Source organism: Magnolia sinica, chromosome 7 (genome assembly GCF_029962835.1).
Source record: "Magnolia sinica isolate HGM2019 chromosome 7, MsV1, whole genome shotgun sequence".
NCBI classification, from domain to species: domain Eukaryota; kingdom Viridiplantae; phylum Streptophyta; class Magnoliopsida; order Magnoliales; family Magnoliaceae; genus Magnolia; species Magnolia sinica.
In genome coordinates, this window is record NC_080579.1 from 85,735,635 (window position 1) to 85,761,803 (window position 26,169).

Below are 26,169 nucleotides of genomic sequence, written 5' to 3' on the forward strand. Positions count from 1 at the left end.
GCTTCCCTGGATATAATGTGATGCATGTGAAGCCCACCTAGGTGCATGTGTTGTATACCCACACTGCTTATGTATTTTCCAGTCACTTAAGAAGTGAGCCCACCTCTTGCACGTGGATACAAGATGAAGTAGAACTCAATTTTAGGTGAGCCAGGCCATGCTACAAGTAGAAACAGTGTAATAACCATTAGAAATTCTTAGGCTCTGTATGCCCTTATATGCTGGGATGCTTCCTTGGCCATGGACTCCACTTTGTAGTATGATGTAGATCTATGACTTTCATCGGTTTATCCTCATCATTTTAGGGTATGGTTCCATAGACTAGTCAGATCCAAATCTCATGCCATGGGAGCAATATTGATCACTTGTCCACCGTTAAATATTTCCTAGAGTTACAGTAATGTTTGTGAGAAATCTATCCATCTATTCCTTTTAATCGATCATGGACCACCTAATATACATGTTTTACCAGCCATTCATCTATTTTGATTAGACCATTTTAGAGTGTGGGGCTGCCTATATATTTACGGTAATCTAAGTCGTTTTCATGGTGCCTATTGTAATAGTTATTCCTCATTTAGTTCGCCAGTTAGTAAGAATCATGTGGATCACTACACTATAGGAATTTGGGATCTTGGGTGGCCCAACTAGTAGTGTGGATTGGTGGAAGTTGAGTGGACCACCACATAAGAGTGCTTGATTTTTTATAGCCCACCTAACTGTATGAAAATTGGGGCAATCGTGTGACTACTTGTTTAAGTAGATTTGTGATTGTTGTGGCCATTAACCATATGATCACTGACGGGATGAGTGATAACTAAATTTGATAAAATGGTGCTAAATATGTAGCTCATAAATCTTGTGATCATGCGTGACGTGGATAACCGTAAATCATGTGGGTATGTGGGGAATGTGTAGCCCAACTATATGATCAAATAGTGCTTTAGTGACTACTAAACTATGTGAAATTGTGGTACTGACCGCCCGGCTACGTGAAAATTTAATAAAGCGGTTGCCCCATTATGCGAAATATGGTATAATAATAATAATAAGTAACCATCTCACCTTAAGTCTCTTATTATGACAAGTAGAGTGACATTTGTGTGGCCACTCAACCATACGGACTTCTGATAATGGAGCGGCCATAAGACTATGTGGGTATATGAGAAATTGTGTGATTACTCGGACTCATGGACTATGTCAATGGTGTAACTTCCTGGGTACATGAACTTAGGACTTGTGACAGATTGATCATAGGCCCATTGAGATATATTTTCGGCCCATATGATGAGGCTCATTGTGATGTATTTTCTGCCCATGTGATGTGGCCCATAGTGATGCGAATTAGGCCCAGGTATGTGGCTTACTTGTGAAATAGATTTAAGGCCGCTTGCAATGTATTCGAGGCCCATGGGCGAGGCCCAATGTGATGTATTTGAGACCCATGGGCGTGGCTCATTGAGATGTATTTTAGGCCCATGGGTTGTGGCTCATTGTGATGTATTTGAGGCCCATGTGTAGGGCTCACCTCTTATGTGTTTGAAGCCCATGGGTCGTGAAGCCTAATGTGGTGTATTCATGGCCTATGTGAGGAGGCCCATTGCGATGTGTAAGGCCCATATGATACGGCCCATTGTGATGTATATGCGGCCCATGAGTGAGGCCCAATGCGATGAATGTGCGGCCCTTGTGTGAGACCTAAAGCGATGTATCTGATGACCGATATGATGTGTGATTTCACCATGATGTATGTATTGATGTTTATGTGGGCCATTCTTTAGGGGCAATGTTGGTTAAATGTCCACATTGTCGAAGCCGATTGTTGAGGCCGGTTATTGATACTGATTATAAGTATTTGACAGCATAACATCATTATACATGCCCATACGCATCATCTGGATGTTTGTTATGAGATGTGGTTGACCATTGCATATGTCGTTGGGCAGATTGTTATGAGACTCCCTAATAGGCGGAGGTTATCTCACATGAGTGCACGATATGCGCAAGATTGATGCATGACTGTATTGTATGACTCATGCATCTTACATTGTGTGCCCTAGCGACATTAGGGCCGTAGCCTCCACAAGCATATCATGGATGGCCAGATGGGACACCGAAAATGTTTGGTTCTAGCACACGGGCGCCATAGATGTCCTTGGGTGAAAATTCCTAAACCTCCGAGGCCAAGAGACGCCCCAACGTCGAGACCGAGTGGATACATGAGCGCCCGAGTGCCGAATACCAGGAGGCCGCGTCTCCCACTGTGTCGTGGTTGGTTGGGAGGGGATGTGGCCTTACCCGCCCGAGGGTAGGGGGCATTACTAGGTTGAGTTTGACCAGCTCGTGAATGGGTCCGCTATCGACGTGCCAGATAGGTATTGACAGACTATTGGCCAGGCGGATAGTGAGGTTTCTTACGCTCACTTGGACTGTGCTGCTAGGAGGGAGACAGTGCCATTTGGAGTGTATTAAACCCCGGTGATGATCCCAGAGATGAACTGTACTGATATGTGAACTTATTGAGCTGGAGTTGCATACTCATTCATTCATTCATTCATTCACGATCCACTCGGGCTGGTGGTGCGCAACTATTTGTTACGTGTATCTTCACCATGGCCAGGATTTCGGTCGGGGCGCACGACTAACCTGAGATCAGGAGTTTACCACATTGAGTCTGACTATCCAAATTAAGTATGAGACTAGTTTGGATAGAAGTCCTTTGTGATAGACCCCATAGTCTGCGATACTACGTACTATCATCCTGACTTCACTCCAGCATAGTTATTTCATTCGCACCACATATTGCATTACATTAGTAACATTTAGCATTTCAGGTTACTATGTTTCAGTATTTAGATAGGACTGACGGTATTCGTAAACTCATTCAGAACTGTATATTGCATTGCATCCTTGACATTTGATATTTGGCTCTTTATAACTCTTCATTTGCATTGCTGATTTCTATTGCGTACTCTGATATTGTATGACTCATGGACTTGTCAGTATTTTCGATCTTATATAATTATGGCATGACAATATGATGATGATAATGTGATTACGGATGCATGTAATATGGTTATGGTTGTGGTATGATTTTCTTTAGCATATTTATCTTGCTTGCAGGTAAGACACATTGCACACACGCGTGTACTCACTAGGCTTTTTGCCTAAGCCTCCTATTTCCTATTTTTTTCAGGGCTGGAGTAGCTTGAAAGACTTTGCTTTCTCGATGCAGTGCATCTATTTTTCGATTTGGCAATGTTGACGTTGTGTACCTTTGGAAAGCATTGTACTTGTAACAATCAGGATTTCTATTGAAGAGCGTTGCTTGATAATTTGATCATGGATCTTTATGCTCAAGTATTACTATGTATATAAATAAAAAAAATTCAGTCAAAAATCTTCTTTGTGGTGCGCCGAACTCGGGACTTGGTGTATGGAAGTCGAGTGCCAAATTCGGGGCATCATGGAAGCTGTCCGTCCCCGTATTTGGGGTGTGACAGAAGATGGTATCAGAGCATAAGATTTGGGATCAATTACGAGCAAGGTCCGCAAGTGGAAAACATAGAAGAACTTAAACTATGTCTCCCAGCGTCATTGATCGAGAACTTAGATGTTATTTGTACCCCTGATTTGTATGAATCTAGAGACATGAATCTAGGATTCCCGGTTTGAGAACCTAGTCACAACAGGATCCTCTATTTGAGAACCTAGAAAATATACTTAGTACCTTGGTATGAGGGAGATAGCTGTGAGCAAATACCCTTTAGAGTTTGATGGATGATTGTTTGATATATATGGTGATATGTATGTTTGGATTCCATATTATGAGTTTGATAGTGTGCTTAGAAATAAAAATTTCAAGGATGAAATTTTTTGTTAGGAGGGTAGATTGTAATACCCAGTCCATTCCGTACCAGTTTCTATGCATATATGCACGATGATCCACACCCTTAGTTAGACCTAGATTAGCCGTTCATAGTACACACCCAACTGACCGGGACCTCAAGACCTTGAAACCTATCTCATATCGACTGCTCCATCGCCGCGATCGTGGAGGTACCACCCATGCGTCGGTATGATATTCCGTTAGTGAGATACGCCGTGAAGAATAATAAGTATATCATGTGCGCATGGCACCATGTATTTCATTCCACACATGTGCACAACACATGTCATTCACACATGTACATGCCACACATGGGTGAGAGAATCTCTACCCATGTGTGTGATGTCACATACCCATACCTCTTCTCTCTCATGTGCATGAAAAGTCAACCTTTCTCCATGCCATACACTATGCATGACATCACCACACTATGCCATCCCATGCTCCTTTAATCCACCATTAATTACAAAACATGAATTAAGTACCATAATCCTAGCCTAAGCTAATATTAATCACACTAGCTTAACTTAACCAAAATTTTATCCATTTCTTTATAAATACCCATCCATCCCTTAGCATTTCACCATTTTTCCATAAGAGAGAGAGAGAGAGAGAGAGAGAGAGAGAGAGAGAGAGAGAGATGAGTGATCTTGGTGGGCCATCAACTCCATCAATCCCATCCCTTCCATCCATCTCAACCATCAATTCCATCTCAACTATCCATGTAATTCATCAAAGTGAGTACACCCACCCTACTCATTCTTATTTTATTTTTGTTGTGTTTTTGTATGGTGGAGATGATGTTGATCATAATGCTGTGATTAATGGTGTGGATGATGAAGATAGTATGATTGATGGTGATGATAATTGCAATAAATGTTAGGAATGGTATGAATGATGAAAATAGTATGATTGATGGTAAAGAAAATTGTAATAATGATGATGATGTTATTGATGGCGTGGATGGATAGGAGAAAACATATAAAAATAAAATAAAATTAATTTATTATAGAGTTCATGTGGGACCCATTAATAGTGGGCCCCACAAAAATGTTTGTATGACATTCAAATCATCCAAGTGTGGCCCATTAGGCTGGCCACACACTCTAACACACACCCCCATGCACACATGTGCACAAAAAAATATATATATATAAAAGAAAATAAATAAATAAATGAATTAAAAAAAAATATATGTAGAGGGAGTGAGACGGCGTCCCCAGCTGCAGCAAGCAGCGTCCCAGCTGCATTGTAAAAGGGGCAGGAGCTGTGGGTCCACAATGGGCCCCACCCATAATGTATGTATTTAATCCACGCCGTCCATCCAATTTTCCAGCTCATTTTAGGCGTTGAGCCAAAATATGGAACTAATCCAGTTCTCTGGTAGGCCACACCATTAAAAATCATGTGAAGACATGCTAAAACATATAAAAGTACTTGCTGGGGGCCCACTTGGAATTTTTATGCATTTAAAACTTAGACTAACCCATCCACCACATAGGACACACACAACAGACGGTCTGGATTGTCCTATTGTGGGCCCCATACTTGAAAAACTTCGATTTCAAAAAAAAAGGGGCAACACCTGACACTGTTATTGTAAGTGTTAAAATGACGCTGTAGCAAGCAGCGTCTACTGCTGGACGTTGGAAGAATGTGGGCCCCACCACAGGTCCCACCTTGATGTATCTTGAACATCAGCACCGTACATTTAATGGGTTCCATTTAAAAATGGGTCACCCCCAAATTTTAGCCATACATGGAACTCAGGTGGCCCACACCATCAAAAATCATGTAAAGACATGCTAAAATATATAGAAGTACTTGTTGGGGCTCACCTGAAACTTTGATGCATCTGAAACTTGGACTGACCCCTCCACCAAGTGAGACACACACAATGGACGGACTGGATCTCTCAAGTGACCCACCTTGATGAGAAAATATACAAATAATAATAATAATAATATCAAAATAAAATAATAGTGTGAGGAAGTGACGTCCACATTTGGGGTAAAATTTTGTGGGCCGATCATGGCCACACCACAATGTATGTGCTAAATCCATACCATTCATCCATCTTACTAGCACCATTTATTGTATGGTCCCAAAAATCAGGCCGATTAGAAGTTCATGTAGGCCATGCCACTTGGACAGTGAAAATTGTACACAAAATACTTAGATTTTTTCTGGGGCCCACCTTGGTGATGAAAGGCATATCTGGGCCATTCATTCACTCCTTCAGACCATTTTAAGTCATGAGTAAAAGAATGAGGCAGATCCACAACTTAGGTGGACCACACTATAAGAAACAGTGGGAATAAAATTCCCTACTATTAAATCATTTGAGTTCTACTGTGATGTGTGACTGCAACCAAAGTTGTGTCAGCCATTAGATCATGGAGCCAACTCGTTACACGTATTTTACATCCCAGTCGTCCATCATTTAGACCATCCATGTGTCATAAGTCCCACTCGAAGTATGTACCTTATATCCATATCATTCATTTAGTGGGTGGTATCAGCTATGATGTTGTTTGTTATATAAACTGTTCATGGGGTGAGCCCCACCATGTCAATGAGACCCACAATTATAAAAAATATAATAATAATAATAATAATAATAATAATAATAATAATAATAATAAGGAAAGGGAATTTCATACTTACCAATGAAAGCTTCCCTGGATATAATGTGATACATGTGAAGCCTACCTAGGTGCATGTGTTGTATACCCACACTGCCTATGTATTTTCCAGTCACTTAGGAAGTGAGCCCACCTCTTGCGCGTGGATACAAGATGAAGTAGAACTCAATTTTAGGTGAGCCAGGCCATGCTACAAGTAGAAACAGTGTAATAACCATTAGAAATTCTTAGGCTCTGTATGCCCTTATATGCTGGGATGCTTCCTTGGCCATGGACTCCACTTTGTAGTATGATGTAGATCTATGACTTTCATCGGTTTATCCTCATCATTTTAGGGTATGGTTCCATAGACTAGTCAGATCCAAATCTCATGCCATGGGAGCAATATTGATCACTTGTCCACCGTTAAATATTTCCTAGAGTTACAGTAATGTTTGTGAGAAATCTATCCATCTATTCCTTTTAATCGATCATGGACCACCTAATATATATGTTTTACTAGCTATTCATCTATTTTGATTAGATCATTTTAGAGTGTGGGGCTGCCTATATATTTATGGCAATCTAAGTCATTTTCATGGTGCCTATTGTAATAGTTATTCCTCATTTAGTCCGCCAGTTGGTAGGAATCATGTGGATCACTACACTATAGGAATTTGGGATCTCGGGTGGCCCAACTAGTAGTGTGGATTGGTGGAAGTTGTGTGGACCACCACATGAGAGTGCTTGATTTTTTATAGCCCACCTAACTGTATGAAAATTGGGGCAATCGTGTGACTACTTGTTTAAGTAGATTTATGATTGTTGTGGTCATTAACCATATGATCACTGATGGGATGAGTGATAACTAGATTTGACAAAATGGTGCTAAATATGTAGCTCATAAATCTTGTAATCATGCGTGACGTGGATAACCATAAATCATGTGGGTATGTGGGGAACGTGTAGCCCAACCATATGATCAAGTAGTGCTTTGGTGACTACTAAACTATGTGAAATTGTGGTACTGGCCGCCCGGCTACGTGAAAATTTAGCAAAGCGGTTGCCCCGTTATGCGAAATATGGTATAATAATAATAATAATATAACAAGTAGAGTGACATTTGTGTGGCCACTCAACCATACAGACTTCTGATAATGGAACGACCATAAGACCATGTGGGCATATGAGAAATTGTGTGATTACTCGGACTCATGGACTATGCTGATGGTGTAACTTCTTAGGTATATGAACTTAGGACTTGTGATAGATTGATCATAGGCCCATTGAGATATATTTTTGGCCCATATGATGAGGCTCATTGTGATGTATTTCCTGCCCATGTGATGTGGCCCATAGTGATGCAAATTAGGCCCAGGTATGTGGCTTACTTGTGAAATAGATATAAGGCCACTTGCAATGTATTCGAGGCCCATGGGCTAGGCCCAATGTGATGTATTTGAGACCCATGGGCATGGCTCATTGAGATGTATTTTAGGCCCATGGGTTGTGGCTCATTATGATGTATTTGAGGCTCATGTGTAGGGCTCACCTCTTGTGTGTTTGAAGCCCATGGGTCGTGAAGCCTGATGTGGTGTATTCATAGCCCATGTGAGGAGGCCCATTGCGATGTGTAAGGCCCATATGATATAGCCCAATGTGATGTATATGCGGCTCATGAGTGAGGCCCAATGCGATGAATGTGCGGCCCTTGTGTGAGACCTAAAGCGATGTATTTGATGACCGATGTGATGTGTGATTTCACCATGATGTATGTATTGATGTTTATGTGAGCCATTCCTTGGGGGCAATGTTGGTTAAATGTCCACATTGTCGAAGCCGATTGTTGAGGCCGGTTATTGATACTGATTATGAGTATATGACAGCATAACATCATTATACATGCCCATACGCATCATCTGCATGTTTGTTATGAGATGTGGTTGACCATTGCATATGTCGTTGGGCAGATTGTTATGAGACTCCCTGATAGGCGGAGGTTATCTCACATGAGTGCACGGTATGCGCAGGATTGATGCATGACTGTATTGTATGACTCATGCATCTTGCATTGTGTGCCCTAGCCTCCACAGGCATATCGTGGATGGCCAGATGGGACATCGAAAATGTTTGGTTTTAGAATACGGGCGCCATAGATGTCCTTGGGTGAAAATTCCTAAACCTCCGAGGCCAGGAGAGGCCCTAACGTCGAGACCGAGTGGATACATGAGCGCCCGAGTGCCAAATACCAGGGGGCCACGTCTCCCACTGTGTCGTGGTCGGTTGGGAGGGGTGTGGCCTTACCCGCCCGAGGGTAGGGGGCATTACTAGGTTGAGTTTGTCCAGCTCATGAATGGGTCCACTATCGACATGCCAGATAGGTATTGGCAGACTATTGGCCAGGTGGATAGTGAGGTTTCTTACGCTCACTTGGACTGTGCTGCTAGGAGGGAGACAGTGCCATTTGGAGTGTACTAAACCCCGGTGATGATCCCAGAGATGAACTGTACTGATATGTGGACTTATTAAGCTGGAGTTGCATATTCATTCATTCATTCATTCACAATCCACTCGGGCTGGTGGTGCGCAATTATTTGTTACTTGTACCTTCGCAATGGCCAGAATTTCGGTTGGGGCGCGCAACTAACTTGAGATCAGGAGTTTATCACATTGAGTTTGACTATCCAAATTAGGTATAAGACTAGTTTGGATAGAAGTCCTTTGTAATAGACCCCATAGTCTGCGATACTACGTATTATCATCCCGACTTCACTCCAGCATAGTTATTGTATGACTCATGGACTTGTCAGTATTTTCGATATTGTATAATTATGGCATGACAATATGATGATGATAATGTGATTACGGATGCATGTAATATGGTTATGGCTGTGGTATGATTTCCTTATAGCATATTTATCTTGCTTGCAGGTAGGACACACTGCACACACGCGTGTACTCACTAGGCTTTTTGTCTAAGCCTCTTATTTTCCATTTTTTCAGGGCTGGAGTAGCTTGGAAGACTTTGCTTTCTCGATGCATTGCATCTATTTTTCGATTTGGCAATGTTGACGTTGTGTACCTTTGGAAAGCATTGTAATTGTAACAATCAGGATTTCTATTGGAGACTATTGCTTGGTAATTTGATCATGGATCTTTATGCTCAAGTATTACTATGTATATAAATAAAAAAAAATTAGTTAAAAATCTTCCTTGTGGTGCGCCGAACTCGGGACTTGGTGTATGGAAGTCGAGTGCCGAATTCGGAGCATCACGGAAGTTGTCCGTCCCCGGATTTGGGGTGTGACATGGATGAAAAGAAAACATAAATATCATAAATGTTGATGTAGAGTTCTAGTAAACTCTTGCTGGACCTTCGAGTACCTGCACACAAAGAAGGCAAAGGAGACCCTGGCTATAGTAGGGGGACCCTTCGATGCTTAAGTAAGAATTAAGCAAGCTGGGTCTAGTAGAAGAGTGGATTCACTGGTTCATGGGGTTGAATGTGTGAACCTTTCACCATTGGAGGGGTTCTTATTTATAGCCTCGTGGAGTTGATTACGTGGATAGAAACGTCCCTTAATCATGGGCATGCATTCAGCGTATGTTTCTTAACCATTTCGCAAGATCTCCGGTGGAGATAAGATCAAGTTAGTCAAGATCTGAAATCACGCGGTAAAAGACTGAGACCGAGGCCGAGCATCCGAGTTAACCTATACAATAATCCTGAGGAGGAGTTTTCTGACCTGGACCCTCTAGTGGGGCGTGGTCGAGCTTTAAAAACATATCGTAGGAGGTCGAGGCCGACTAGCCGAGTTGATCTTTACGTCCATCCTGAGGAAGAGCTCCCTGAGTTGGGCCCTTTTGTCGACTATGGTTGAATGTCCTGATCGGATTACTGACCTACCCACATCCGAACACTGAGACCGAGCTTCATTCTTTGGTGAAAAAAGTGATACCTCGTATGGCTATCCTCTTCATCTTATCATACGGGGTAGGACTTCGGAAACAACCGTGGGAGAGCACAATGCTTGTCCTCTTCCGAAAAAGGTAACGACACTTCATTTCCTAGCGAGTATAATCGTTGGAGGGACATATCCCATACAATAGATTATTGCTTTCTGGACGTTAAGGAGCTCCTTGGTCATGATTGGCACTAGCTAACCACGCGACGTGCACAGATGTCCAAGCGGACCTCATATCTCCAACCAGAACACTTTTACCCATAACAGTTGAACCCTACTTCCGAGCTGACCATGGTGAGCTCAGGAAGTCAGTGAAATGAGGTCAGATCAATGATATCTCGTGTGTGGGAGGTCGAGTTAGTTCACCATTAATGCGGAGAGAGGTGGCAGGTGCGAAGATCAAGGAAGATTTGTAATGATGGTATGGTGCGCTCGAAGCGGCGTGCACAGGTAGGGCAACTTTTGAGTTCCCAACTTATGGGGCATGGATGCGTGGCATTACTTAGGAAGTCGAGTCGTCGGGCGAGTGGGAGATCTCCATGTGGCTACATGCACAAGTAGAGGAGCCTTTTCGACTGCCACATTTAATGTAAGTAATTACTGCAGGGGACCGAGCTTCCTATAAAAATGGAAAAACCCTAGTCGTCCTAGCCATTTGCTCCGTTTTTTTGTTGTCATTGCTTAAGACTTCCCAGATAAGGCGATTTTCGGTAAGTCTGAATCTTCATCTCTGGCCATCTTCAATTCTTCTCTTTTCTTTCCATTCTCTACCTCTTGACCTGATATGTCCAATATCTCGAATGAAGGCCCCAAACCTTACTCTTTTCAGGGAGGTTCTGATATGGGAAGTGTAGATTTTAAGCTTGTGGCTCCTTTTAATCCTCCATCTCCGGTACAAATAGACCATGGTTGGATGATGGAACCCATTCCATTAGAGAGGGCAACTGCTCAAACTTCGGCCAAGAAGCTAATTGATGTCAGTTTTGTTGAGTCGACGTTGATAGAGGCTGATATGGTTCAGATTAGTTTTGAGTACCGGATTTCGGACTCAGTGGGATTCAAAGCCTCCGAACCTGGTGAAGTCCTCGATAACCCGCGCGAGGGTGAGGTGGCCATCTACTTGGTCACCTTGCAGTGTGGGTTCCGCCTTCCCCTTCACCGGATCGTGCAAGAGGTCACCTTTCTCTTGGGGCTGGCCCCGGGCTAGATCATCCCGAACGCGTGGAGGGCGCTGTTGGGAACTTATGTTCTCTGGTTCTAACTCGGGAACAAAGAGTTGATGACTGAGGAGTTGTAACGCCCCGATTTTCGAGGACTGAGTGCATGACTCGCTTCCTAAAAATTCGGGTGTTAACTGATAATCATATAGATAATCAAACCAAATCAAAGTACAATTAACGGAACCAAACGTAGTATTAATGTAGCTCAAGCAATAACAATATCCTGGGCCACCCAGCTGGGGCCTAAATACAAAACTTCAATTTCAAAGTGTTTCAAGAGTTACTAACTAAGAAGGAAATATAAACAACTATTGATTTAGCCCATAGAATTCTGCTGCGTTCTGACAGGGCTCTTCTTCATAATGGCCTTCTCCCAATCTCGTAGGATCCACATCCAAGTTCACCCCATTCACATCCTCATCTAAGCCTACATCATCTGTATGGTTATATATTCAAAGGATGAGTGGCCAATTCAGTGGGAACTCCCCTCAAGATTTCACACCACCGCATTAACCAGGCATCATTCCAGATAATATATGTTCAAAAAAAATTTACAAATGCGATCTTATTTAAGTGCATGTGTGTGTGTATGGATGCATGATAACCAGGGGTGCATACCCAGTTAGCCAGATGAATGGACCTTTTAAACAGTTGGTCTATTGAGCAAGAGAATGGGCCTTTCAAACAGTCAGCTCATTCAACTTGCAAGGGAATGAGTCTTTCAACTATTCGACCCGTTTAAGTAAGATAGTGGGCCTTTCAAACAGTCGGCTCACTGAGACATGAATGAGCTTTTCAAATAGTCAGCTCATTCATGCCTGGGGGTGGACCTTTCAAATAGTCAGCCTATCCCAATAAGGAAATGAACCTTTCAAATAGTCAATCCATTAAGTAAGAGAATAGGCCTTTCAAACAGTCGGTTCATTCAACTTGCAAGGGAACGGGTCTTTTAAACAGTTGACCCGCTCAAGTAAAGTAGTGGGCCTTTCAAACAGTTGGCTCACTTAAGCAATGAATGAGCCTTTCAAACAGTCAGCTCATCCCAAATAAGAAAATGGATCTTTCCAACAGTTAATCCATCCAAAGTTAGGAGTGTCATGTATGCATGATTAATTTCAGCAATTGTTAAATAGTCAATTTAGGTAGACATTTAAATAAGTGAAATGGTTTAAGGTTTACAAGCATGCATAACATAAATTATCATACCACATATATAGATTTCCACAAAATAAGTATTTAGGATGCAATTAATTTCATTAACTAATGCAAATAGTCTTGAAAATAGAGTCATTATTAGGTAAAATTTGGGTTGAACTAACACATGAGTTAACATGGAAGAGGAAAGCTTAAGGAGTAGAATCCTCACCTGTAGGGTCGTGTTCACGTACTTGGTCTAAGTTCTCTTGCGGCCCAAGGCCACCCAAGGAATCCCCTAAAATCACAGTTTATATTTTGTCAAGTATTCTCATGGTTTCGTCTACTTAACATGGCCTTTTAGGCTTGTGCTAGATCGAACAGGTCCACCATAAGCTTACCCAAACAAGGTGGCCCTACTAGGCTCAAGCTCATTATTACCATGGGCTGTACCAGCCTCACACATGGACCTTATATAGACTAGGTGGGCCTTATGGATGGCCGCACCCAAGGGTTTCAAGGGTAGTCGTTCCATCCCTCACTGTCTACCGTAGTGTGGTCCGTCTGATAATTCTATCTCATCCTTGTCTCAAGCCTTATGAAGAATGGGTCCTATGCATTTTTTTATCACGGCATGGCCCACTAAATGTTTGTAGGGTGCGGCCCACCCGTTGGTGCAGCCCATCGGATTTATATTTTATTTTTTCCTTCTTTGTTTTTGTCAAGGTGTTGAAAACCCATCCAAAACCAGGGTTGTCCAGCATTGTCCAGCACCGATCCAACTTCTAGACAGTGTGTACACTATACGTACATCTTGGCCAGGCCCACACAGATGGGCGATGTGGATTAAAGTATACAATATAGTGGTCCACAACACCGTCACCCGATCAGCGCGTGTCCAAACATTGGACGGTGTGGATGCAACACATAGGCCATGATGGACCTCACACGTGCAGCAAGTGGGGCCCACGGCTAGACGAAGTGAGTGTATAACAAATACGTCAAGGTGGGGCCCCATCTGCTACTAAAATAGATGAATGGCTTGGATTTAGGACGTCAATACAGCACTATATAGTTGGTGCACACGTACATCAGCAAATCACTTCACATGTGGGTCCCATGTGGGGCCCACCACATATATATGTAATGTATATATACTATCCTACATATATTATATATTTATTTATTTATATATATATATATATATATATATATATATATATATTTTTTTTTTCAAAGAGAAAACGTCCAGCACTGGACGTCACTGAGGGACGTCCAGCCCATGGTCCCTATCTTGGACGTAACATCCCTGATGGACGGTCCAAACACATACGGCCCGGGGTGGCCTATCATTAGTGTAGCCCACTAGCATTTGGTAGGGCCCACGGTCAGTCCACAATGATATCTGTATCACGAAGTTCCTGGATCGCAATCACCTTTGAATTGAACCGTTCAGGTAGTGAGCGTAGTATCTTTGCACAGACTTTACTTTCTGGAATTTTATCACCGAGACCCCACATAGAGTTGACAATGTCATTCAATCTAGTATAAAAGTCCATGAAAGTTTCACTTTCCTCCATACGTATTTCCTCAAATTTGGTTGTGAGGATTTGGACTTTAGATTTCTTAACAATTGTTGTTTCCTCGTGTGTCATTTCTAAAATATCCCAGGCTTGCTTTGTAGTATCGCTCGATATAATTCTTTTGAATTCATTCAGTAATAGTGCGCAAGTTATGGCATTTAAAGCCTTTGCATTGGCACTACTCTCATTTTTCAAAAGTGTGGTCCAAGTAAAATAAGGTGTGACTTTCATTGATTTGGATCCATTGATACCAGTTACTTCAGTGGTAGGAGGGGTCCATTCAGTCACTGTGGCTTGCCACACGCTCTCATCCATAGATTTTAAGAAAATCCTCATTCTGGCTTTCCAATAGGCATAATTGGAGCCATCAAATGGTGGAGGCCTAGTGACTGAAAGACTATCAAAATTTGACATCTTAAATAGCTCAGATTGATTAGCTCAGGAAATAAATCCAAATAGAATAATTAAAGACAAGCTATTAGGCTCTGATACCACTTGAAAAGGCCGAGCTATATGTCCTAAAGGGGGTGAATAGGACTATGCCAAATTAAAAAAATAACACCGGAATTAAACAATAAGATAATCAAATGAATTGTAAATAAATAAAGGAAGCAACAACCTCAAAATTCTAGTATTGAGAGGTTGATACAAATGTTGTTCTAAGGACAACCTTACACTATAAAAACCAAGAGTTTATGGCAGGACAACCTTACTAGAATAATTTGTGTATCAAAAACTCAAACTGAAGAGAAATAAAAAGGAAATAGCAAGAAAGGAAATCTAAGCTATTACAACATTCCCCACAATACTGAAATGTAAAGATTACAACATTCACATCCACAAATACATCCCACAATCTTGAACCAAAAAGAATAAAGAAAAGAAACCACACAACCACAAAACACAAAGAATTATAGTGGTTCGCCTGTGTGTACGCTAACTGTTAAACAACAACCACACAGCTACTTCACTCCTAATATCCTCACACAGTGGATATTAGCGTTCACTATGAAAATAGCTTTTTCTAGGTTCACCTAAAACCCTCACAATTGTGTCTTTCAAGTGAGCTTACACAATTCAAAAAACCCCACACTCTGAGTTTTCTGGATCACCTCAGACAAACTACAATAGAGATTTTTTTAGCTCAATCTTAATGAAAACCAAAATAAAGGAATTTACAAAAACTATAAAATACCTGGATATTCTCCTTTAGATGCAGCCCGGAACAACCAAGTCGGAGTAGAAATTCAACGTTGAAGTTTAATGTCCAAACTCACTTATGAAATGGTTCTAAGTTCTAAATTGATTTTAAATTTAAAGTACCTTAGGCTAGCTTGATTTGATTTTGATTACAAGAAATGGGAATACTACAATCCCTCTTTCAAATAAAATTGGAATGCGAAAATTTAAAATCAAATGTAAAGAAAGCTATTAAAAGAGAATATTAAATGAGCACAATAAAGCTTAAAATAATGACTAACTTATCTCTTAGAGTGATGTATTGATTTAGCTTGAATTCAATGAAAAACTCTGAAATTCGTCGTCTATTTATAAGTGAAGAAATCGGGTTCACGATTGGTCCTGTGGACACTACGACTGGTCATAGGACCAACTGATTTTTGAAATTTTGAGCGCGATCGGATAAAGTCGTTCCACGACTGGTCATAAGACCTTCATGACCGGTCGAGGGACCTCCACGACTGGTTGTGACTTGTCCATGACTGGTCGTGTGGAGTCTAGAATAGTTGCTAAACTTTGAGTCGTAGCTGCAGGATTGGTCGTGAACGAGTCGAGCACTGTTCACACGACCGGTTGAGCAGTCTCCAAGATTGGTCATGGCTTAACAAAAAATTCTGAAAACTTACAACAAACTTAGGACTGGTCGTGGAATTTCTTGGACTGGTCGAGCCAGTGCTAGGACTTGTAGAATAGAGTCCAGGACTAGTCGAGAAACAGTCTATTCACTTATAAAATGAGTCAATTAAATTATGTATTCAAAATGACCAACCCTAAGGTCAATCTAGGGTCATTTATACCTTAAAAGTAATGTATAAACATTGAGCTTTTTTTTCTTTAAGTTGATAGTCGATCTTTGAAGTTGGCGAAGCTTGAGATCTTGTCATAGGATGAAGCTTGACTTGAGACCCTTGAAGCTTGAAATCGACTAACATTGAAGCTTGAACTTGACTATTACATTATCTTGACTTGTACGAAGCTTTGAACTTTTTGAACTCTTGAATCTTGAAAGCTTGAATTCACTATTGACGTTGTACATAAACATGAACTAGTACACTTGCCTTTGAAGTTCTTGAACATAAGACCCTTGTCCGTGAGAGATGCACAAACTTTATTATGTAGATGAGCTACACAAGACACAGATTCCAAGAGAGATTTTAATACTACAAATTTGACAATATAGGAGCTAGAAACTTTAACACGTACACAGTGAACAACCAAAAAGTTGATCACCGTAGTGGTTTGGTTCTGTCCATCTCTTTTAGTGACCGGAAGCTATATAAATCCCTCGAAGATGACCATGTCTCCTGCAAATTAGAGTAGTGGGGTATTGACAGGTCAGAGTCGAGACCTCTCAATTCCTATTTTGTCGAAGGCATCGACAAAGATGATGTCGGTGGAGCTTGAAACGGCCTAGCTATACGTCCTAGAGGGGGGGTGAATAGGACTGCCAAATTATAATTATAACAACGGAATAAAATAAAGAGATATCCAAATAAAATAAATCAATTCACAATGCTGAAATAAAATCAACCTCAATAAACAAGTATTGAGAGGTTGATACAAATTCAGTTCTAAGGACAACCTTACACCACAAAAACCAAGGGTTTATGGCAAGACAACCTTATTTCTAGAACATCCTTTGTATCAAAAACTCAATCTGAAGAGAAATAAACAAATAGTAAGGAATTAAAATAAATTGCAGGAATTTAAATATAAATTATTACAACATTCCACACAGTTGCTTGAAATGTAAATTTTACAACATTCACATCCACACATACATCTCACAAACTTGAATGATAAAAGATATAAAACTTAAGCCAGCATTCAAACCACAAGACAAAGAATTATAGTGGTTCGCCTGTATGTACATCAACTGTTTCACAATAGTCACACAGAATGTTACTCCACTCCTAATATCTTCACATATGGGATATTAGCGTTCACTAACAAAATAGGTTTCATAGGTTCACCTAAAACCTTCACAATTGTGTCTTTTTAACTTGGGCTTACACAATCTAAAAACCCACACTATCTGAGTTTTCTGGCCCTCCTCAGATAACCACACAATGAGATTTTTCTAGCGAATCTCAAACAAAAACCAAAAGAATAGAAATTTTACATAAACGTAAAATACCTGGATTTCTCCTTTCGTAGCAACCCGGAAGAACCAATCGGAGTAGAAGTTTGAATCAACGTTCAATGTCCAATACTCACTTAAAATGGTTGTAAGTTCTAATTGATTTTAAATTAAATCAAATGGGCTTGCTTTATTTGATTTTGATTCCAAGAAGAAGGAATTATAGAATTTCCCATTTTCAAATCAGATTGGAATGTAAATCAAAATCAAATAAAAATAAGCTAACAAAAGAAAATATTAATTATGCACAAAGTAGCTTAAAATGAACACTAACTTATCTCAGAGTGGAGCTTTGAATTTCTTTGAATTGAGTTATGAAATTCTGAGATTCGTGCTCAATTTATAGAAGCAGATATCACGTCTACGACTGGTCTTAAGGAAACTTCGACTGGTCGTAGCTTCAATGACATTTTGAATTTTTAAGCGCGATCTTTAAAAACCGTTTTACGACTGATCGTGGGGTGTCTACGACTGGTCGTGGACCACCTACGACCAGTCGTAGATGACCCAGGACTAGTCGTAAACCGCATGAGTAGGTCGCTGTAGTTTGAGTCGAGGACCCACGGCTGGTTGAAGTTCAAGTCGTGAACACACCTACGACCGGTTGAAGGACCTCCAGGACTAGTCGTGGGCTAACTAAAAAATTTTAAAAATCTTTAACAACTTAGGACTGGTCATGAAATTTCTTGAACTAGTCGAACCAGTGCTAGGACTAGTAGAACAAGGTCCAGGACTAGTCTTAGAACAGACCAAATTCATATATAAACATACAGTTTGAATTATGTATCCGAAATGACCTACCCTAAGGTCAATCTAAGGTTAATCATACCTGGGACATGAAGTATGGACATTGAAACTCCATTGTATCAAATGATTGTTGATCTTCGAACTTTATAAAGCTTAAGATCTCTACTTGATGTAGTTTGATCTTGAGATCTTTGAAAGCTTGACATCAAACTTCAACTTGAGTTGCTCTTAAGTCTTGAAATGTACTTGAGTCTTGTACTCTTTATTGATGTAGCTCTGAACATTGATGTTTATAGTACATGGCTTGACTTGGCTTGAAGTCGATCATTGTACTTAACTTGAAGCACTTGTGAAGCAGTGTTTAGAACATATATAACAACATACAAACACAAGACACAAATAGAGTTTTGACACAACAAAATTTGACAACCAAAGGAGCATGAGACCATAACACTTACAGAGCTGCCAGTATCCACAAGAATGTGGTGTACTTTTCGGTTAGCTATGGTGATGGCCACGACCAAAGCAACATCGTGAGGGTGGGATATTCTGTGGGCGTCCTCGTCAGTGAAGGTCAATTCGCAAGGGAGCATTTTCTTCTCTTTTGGTGGTATGTAGGTGAGGTGGATGTGGTGTTCCGAGCTGCTATGATTGATGCTCCAAGCATGAGCTTTATGCGCTCGGTTCGAGTCTCCTCCTCTTGCAGGCCCACCAGAGATAGTGTGGATCTCACTTATAGCCTCGTTGTTGTTTTCATTGTCAGGCTGTTCGTTCCTCTGATCTGATTGTTCTTCACTCCTGATGTATTCCCATAAGTGTCTGTTGCGAATTAGGGCTTCAATTTCCTCCTTGAGGTCGAAACAATCACTAGTAGAGTGGCCATGGTCACGGTGGAAGCGGCAGTACTTCCGTTTATCCCACTTGTTGGCACTACTCATTCGGTTCAACCACTTCAAGAGTCTTTTTGTCTCGAACTTGCATAAGGATTTGCTCGAGAGTAGTATTGAGGGGAGTGTAAGAGTGGAATTTGCTCTAAGGTCATCTACTTGGATGTTCACCTTTGGTCGGATCGTTGTCCCTTTTGCGTTTGTTACCATTAGTTGATGCTTGTCCCTCCTTAGGTCATTTTTCCCTAGCCGAGCCCGCTACACTCCGGGTAGCTTTTCCTGAGCTGAAATGCTCATTGGCATTGGAGTACTTCTGAGCTCAGTTGAGGAGATTAGCCAATGTCATCGGGGGATTCTTGCTGAGAGAGAAGAGGAATCTCCCCTCCTTCAGGCCGACTATCATAGCGGATAGGGCGATCTGATCTGAATAGCCCTCCACTTGCATCACTTTTAAGTTGAAGCGTTTGATGTAATTCTTCAACAACTTGTTCTCCTTCTGAGTGATTGTAAGGAAGTGAGTCGCTGGCTTTCGCCTTTCTTTTCCTCCGATGAGTTAGTAATGAAGGTTAAGCTATGCGAATGAGCTTATGAACTTCGGTTTTAATTGCCGAAACCATTTTCGAGCTGCTCCCGATAGAGTTAAGGAGAATGCTCAGCACATCACTGAGTTTGAGGCACCATGAGGCTCCATCCATACCCTGAAAGATTCTAGATGTTTAGCCGAGTCACTAGACCCAGAGTAGGGGGTAATCTGGGGCATCTTGAACTTGGGCGGGAGTTGGGCTTGTATGATGTCATCAGTGAACGGTAGTTCGGTTTCCTCCATCATTACTTCTATCGAGGTCAGGACTTGTGCATGGTAGGCTTCGCGCATGTCGTCGATCTAACCTCATAGCTCGTTGAGTTCTGCTTCCTAGGGGACTTCGTTTTCCCTTACCGCTTCGGGCATTTTTTCACACCTTCGATTCTCTAGTGTGTGGCACAGGTCGGAAGCAGGGAGAGCAACCGTTCTTGCGGTTCCGATAGGTATCTGGCTAGGCTATCTTGAGTGCGGTCTGACCTCTTGCAAAATTGGGGGGTTACATAGAGGTAGGGACTGTTTAGTGGCAGCACCAGCTTCTGCCTGGTGCCCGGGGGGAGGGTTTTGTCTCTCTAAGATTTGCATCAGCCGATTCATGTCGTTGTTGAGAGTCTCGACTGGATTTTCTAGAGAAACAAGCCGACCTCCCCTGTTATGAGATCTGAGCATAGGTGCCACTGGGGTGGAGTTAGCTCATTGTTGAGAGCATTGTCCGCCTTGCTCTGCGGATGATTTTGGTGGAGTCGGGATATCGGCAGCAACAATGGCCGTCAGAGCTTTCTCCATTCCTTTCACCATTATAGACCTTCTGGTAAGATGGGAGCAGCTTTGACGTCGTTCCCACAGACGACGCTAAACTGTTAATGCAGATTTTTGGTCAACCCTCATTGGACCTTCGAGTACCTGCACACGAAGAAGGCAATTGAGACCCTGGCTATAGCAGGGGACCCTCTGATGCCTAAGTTAGAATCAAGCAATCTGGGTCCAGTAGAAGAGAGGGTTCACTGGTTCGTGGGGTTGAATGTGCGTACCTTTCATCATTAGAGGGGTTCTTATTTATAACATCACAGAGTTGATTAGGTGGATAGAAACGCCCCTTAATCATGGGAGTGCATTCAATGTACTTTTCTCAACCATTTCGCAAGATCTCCAGTGGAGATAAGATCAAGTTAATTGAGATCTGAAATCACGCGGTGGAAGACCGAGACCGAGGCCAAGCATCCAAGTTGACCTATACAGCCATCCTGAGGAGTTTTCCAACCTGGACCCTCTGGTGGGGCATGGTCGTGTTCCGAAAACATATCGTAGGAGGTCTAGGCTAACCTACCGAGTTGATCTTCACAGCCGTCTTGAGGAAGAGCTCCCTGAGCTAGGCCTTTGGTTGACTATGGTTAAACGTCATGATCGGATTACTGACCTGCCCACATCTGAGTATTAAGATCGAGCTCATTTCTTTGGTGAAACAAGCGATACCTCGGATGACCATCCTCTTCATCTTATCATACAGGGTAAGACTTTAGAAATGGTCGTGGGAGAGCTCAGTGATTGTCCTCTTCCAAAGAAGGTAGAGACACTTCATTTCCTTGTGAGTAGATTCGTTGGAGGAACAGATCCCATGCCATAGATTACCGCGTTCTGGCCAGGAGCTCCTTGATCATGATTGACACTAGCCCATCACATGAAGTGCACAAGTGTCTGAGCTGACCTAATACCTCTAATCAGAATACTTTTACCCTGTAACAATGAATAACAGAAACATGAGCTTCATCCAAAACTTTTGTGGCACTCTGAGAGGTTTTCAGCTGTATGCATTCAATCCCATTATTTCCCGTGTTATGGCTCACTTGAGGATTCAATTTGCCTTATTTCTTGGGATCATCACCTAAAATAAAATTTTAAAATGGATAAGCGTTGATAAAAAAAATAAAAATACATTATGGTGGGGCTAGAGCCCGCCAGTGAGGTTCGGTTTGGCTAGTGACCTCAATGCCAACCATCTAGCTGGTGTCAAAGCTCTCTGGGCCTGCCATAATCTATGTATTGTATCCGCTCGGTTCATCCAGTTTTCCAGCTCATTTTAGGGCATTAGCTTAAAAATGAGGCAAATCCAAATTTAAGGTCGATCACATCACACGAGGCACAATATTGATTAAACTTAAAAGGTTGAGAACTTCCTAAAGCCCACTGTAATGTTTATTTACCATCCAACCTGTTGATAAGTTCACACAGACTTGGAAGAAGGGAAAACACACATATAAGCTTTATCCAAAACTTCTGTAGCCCCTTAAAAAGTTTTCAACGGTAAGCATTCAATCCCTACTGTTTTTCGTGGTGTAGTCCATTTAAAACTTGAATTTACCTAGTTTTTGGGCTCATGCCTTAAAATGAGCTGGCAAAATGGATGGATGGCGTGGATAAAATACATACATCATGGTGGGGCCCACAAAGCTTTGACAGCAGCTAGCTGGCTGGTGTTGGGGTCGCTAGTCGAACCGCGTCGCATATGTGGGGGACGCGGGTTGGGTAATACTAGCACCTAGAGACCACGGTCTTGCCAGGGGCTCCGTGGGTCCACCGTGATGTATGACTTTTAACTACTTTGTACGTTCGCTATATCATATTATTTCATGGCATGGCTCCAAAAAGGAGCCAGATCGAAGTCTCAAGTGGACCACAACATATGAAACAGTTGGGATTAAATGCCTACCGTTCAAAACTTCTTGAGTCCACAGAAGTTTTGGATCAGTCCACAGAAGTTTTGGATCAAACTGATATTTATGTTTTCCCTTCATCTAGGTATATGTGACCTTTTGAACAGTATGGATGGAAAATAAATATTACGGTGGGCCCTAGGAAGTTTTCAATGGTAACCGGACTGCTTCCTGTGGTGTGGTCCATTTGACCTTTCGAACTGCCACCTCTGCTTATAGCAAACTAAAATGATATTTCAAAATAGATGGACGGTATGGATAATAAATATACATCATGATGGACCCCACACAGCCCCTTACTGGACCGTCCGTTTGTAGCCACGTCCTGGCGTCGGTAGTACCCAATCCACTCCCATATGTGGGGTGAATGGGCTCTCTCATTTATCTGCTTTTGGTATATTTATGTTGAAAAGTGGTGTGCATTGTATCCATCAAAATTCTACTTTCGGTGTATATAAGTAGGAAAAGTGGTGTGTACTGTATACATCAAAAGTGGAGGTTTGATCCAATGCAACCCATACCCATGTACTACAATAAACCACATGAGAACTTTAGCCACGACCTTTTAATCGGGTTCATCTTCCAACGATCCAAACCGTTTATATGACGAGTCTCACCTTATATGATGGTAGGTTCAATTGGATTGTTTCAAATCTTTGATAATTTAACTCTTTTGCTTTGAACATGAACGGTCAGTATATCCTTTATATGATAAAGGGTAAAATTATTCAATCTTATACTTTTTTTTTTTTTGGGAAATCATCCATCTAAGGAGAGGCCTATAAAATAAACGGTTTGGATCATTGAAATACAAAACTTAAATTCAAAATCTAGAGTGCCGAGCTATCTTAGTGCAATACCTGGGGATGTATTCGGTCAAACCTCTCAAAAGTGAGAATGCGCATGCATGAGAGGTATCATGTGCATCTCTCTCTACTTTATAACGAAGGTTACAGCATCTAAAAGGAGATCGTATACAGTGCTCGCATGGAGAATTTGTACGGTAATAACGATTATTCGTTTTTCCCGGTGGGGTCACTGATTCAGTGATCCAAACTGTTGATACGATGGGACCTGCTGTGGAAATGCCGTGGTTCAAAAGTTCTCTGAATTGGGAGATCCTAGCTTTAGAATTTTCTATCCTTTTTGGTTGAATATGAACCATTGTTTTTTCTTTGTTAACCATCTATGTATTGCCCACCTATTGGACGGATAGGATCTTTCTGTTTTGGATAATATTTTGAATTATGGTCATCCAAAGGTGGCCCATGTTATCAACCGTTCAGATCACATAAACATGGGCCTCACTTCTTCAAACGGAAAACGTACAGATTTTTGAGTTATAACATTACATGTACAGATCATGAGAGATATTAAAAGAAAAAATTAGCACCGTAGATGAGTCCGTGCAACGCCCTGTTCTCGTTAGTTAGTCGAAAACTTATCTCACCAAATACTAATTTTAGGAGTCGTTTGGCACCTTGGATTGGAGGGGATTGGAGAGGATTAGAGGGGGTTTCAAATCCCCATGGTTGTTTGGCAGCATAAAGCAACTGGGGATTGCCAATCTAGGGGGTTTCTAATCCCCTCTTCGAGGGGGTTTGTAATCCAAGGTGAGAGCTTGGATTACACCTAAAATCATTTGAATAGTTACATGTATAAATGTATGTCACTGTACACTATCATTCTATTGGGCACATGGCCCACTAACGATGATCAGCACCGTCCAAACATTATTCATGTAGATCAGCACCCTCCAAATATTGTCCAGCACCGTCCAAACATTGTCCATATCAATCAACGATTAAAAATCGTTGGTTAGTCACTCAGACATGATCTTGTGCTTGCGGTCCATCTAAGACTTGGAATTTCATCACTTTTAGACAAAACATATATTTTAGCGGGCTTATCACGACCATAGTGTCAAAAATTATATATCTCACTAATTGGGGATATTAAAGTTGATTTAGTAATTAAATTCAAACCCCTGTGAATATATCATGTATAGGTATTTTTGAATTAAAGTTGGTTCACACTCAAGGGTACCAAACACACCGAGAGGATTGCGAATCCAGGGGGTTTCCAATCCTGGGGGTTGCGAATCCAGGGGGTTCCAAATCCACGCTCCCAAACAGGCCCTTAGGATATGGGTGTTGGGTTTTTATGAAAATATTCCTACTAATATTAAGATAAAGCAGTTCGAAAAAGTAAAAATATTTTTGTCTTTTCAGGTTTATTGGTTAGAATAAAAGTCTACTTTAATATTTAAGATTTTTCTCATTCCAATGAAAAAAATAGTAAGTAGTACGTTGTATATACAACCCAAAATCCCATATTAAAAAAAAGACAGAAAGAATGCTACCTTTTAATATTTTATCCTGCGTCTTTTCAAAGCGCTCCTAGACTCTATTTTTCCAGTGTAAACCATTTTGTACGGACACACTATTTGCGTACAAAAATACCCTTATATTCACGGCCTATGATAATAACAATAGCTTTGAGTATTTAGCCATTCCGAATGCAATTCGTCCGCAAATAATATGTCCGTACGAACGGTTTACTTGGAGAACGTAAAGTTTGGGAGCCTTTCGAAAAGACGCCGGGTAAAAGGTGGCATCTACAGTTTCTCATAGGCAAAAGAGGCTGAGGGTGGGAATGGCCCGTGATACAATAGTCGCACGGGAGAGATGATCATGTCCCATTGAAAATTTCTTTTCAGATGGTACCCTTTTCAACGGTCAACATTGATCTATACATAACGAGTACTCGAAATCATCCATGCACGAGCGAAAGTTTCTCACCGCATCATCTCAAGGGTAGTGTCCCGAACATGGACGGTTACAATCATCTTACCATATCTGCATGTGGGCCAGTATCCTGATCTGAGACTTAGACAACACGAAATCTTTTTGGTGGACCACACACGCGTGCACTCGGAAATTTTGTAGACGTCGAATGCATGTAAACTGTCCATAGGGTGGAAATCCACTTCACTTAAATATGGAATGATGGCATAAGTCGGAGCGTATGCTAATTACTGTATGTGTTCGAGCTATGTGGAGCCCACTGTGATGGATATGTGGAATCCAAACCGTGAAAGGTTGTTAGCCTCATCGTTCAACCGTACATCCCAAGAATCATTCTGATAAAAAGTCACGAAACTACAGTCACGATTAAAAAATACAAAACAAAAGTTTTGAACGGCTTTTTTTTTGACGTGTCAATCATCTTGCTGTGGCCACCTGATTAACGGGTTGGATTTTACATAGTCAGTACGGTTGGTCCCAAATTCCATCTGGAAGTTTCTAAGGTGGGTGCTACCCTCACCAATGTTCTACATTGTTCCATTTTGTGTGGCCCACATGAGCTATGGATCAAGATTTTTTTTTGGATCTAGGCTAACATTACGTGTATAATCTAATGGACGGGTTGGATGGTACTCCTGCATCA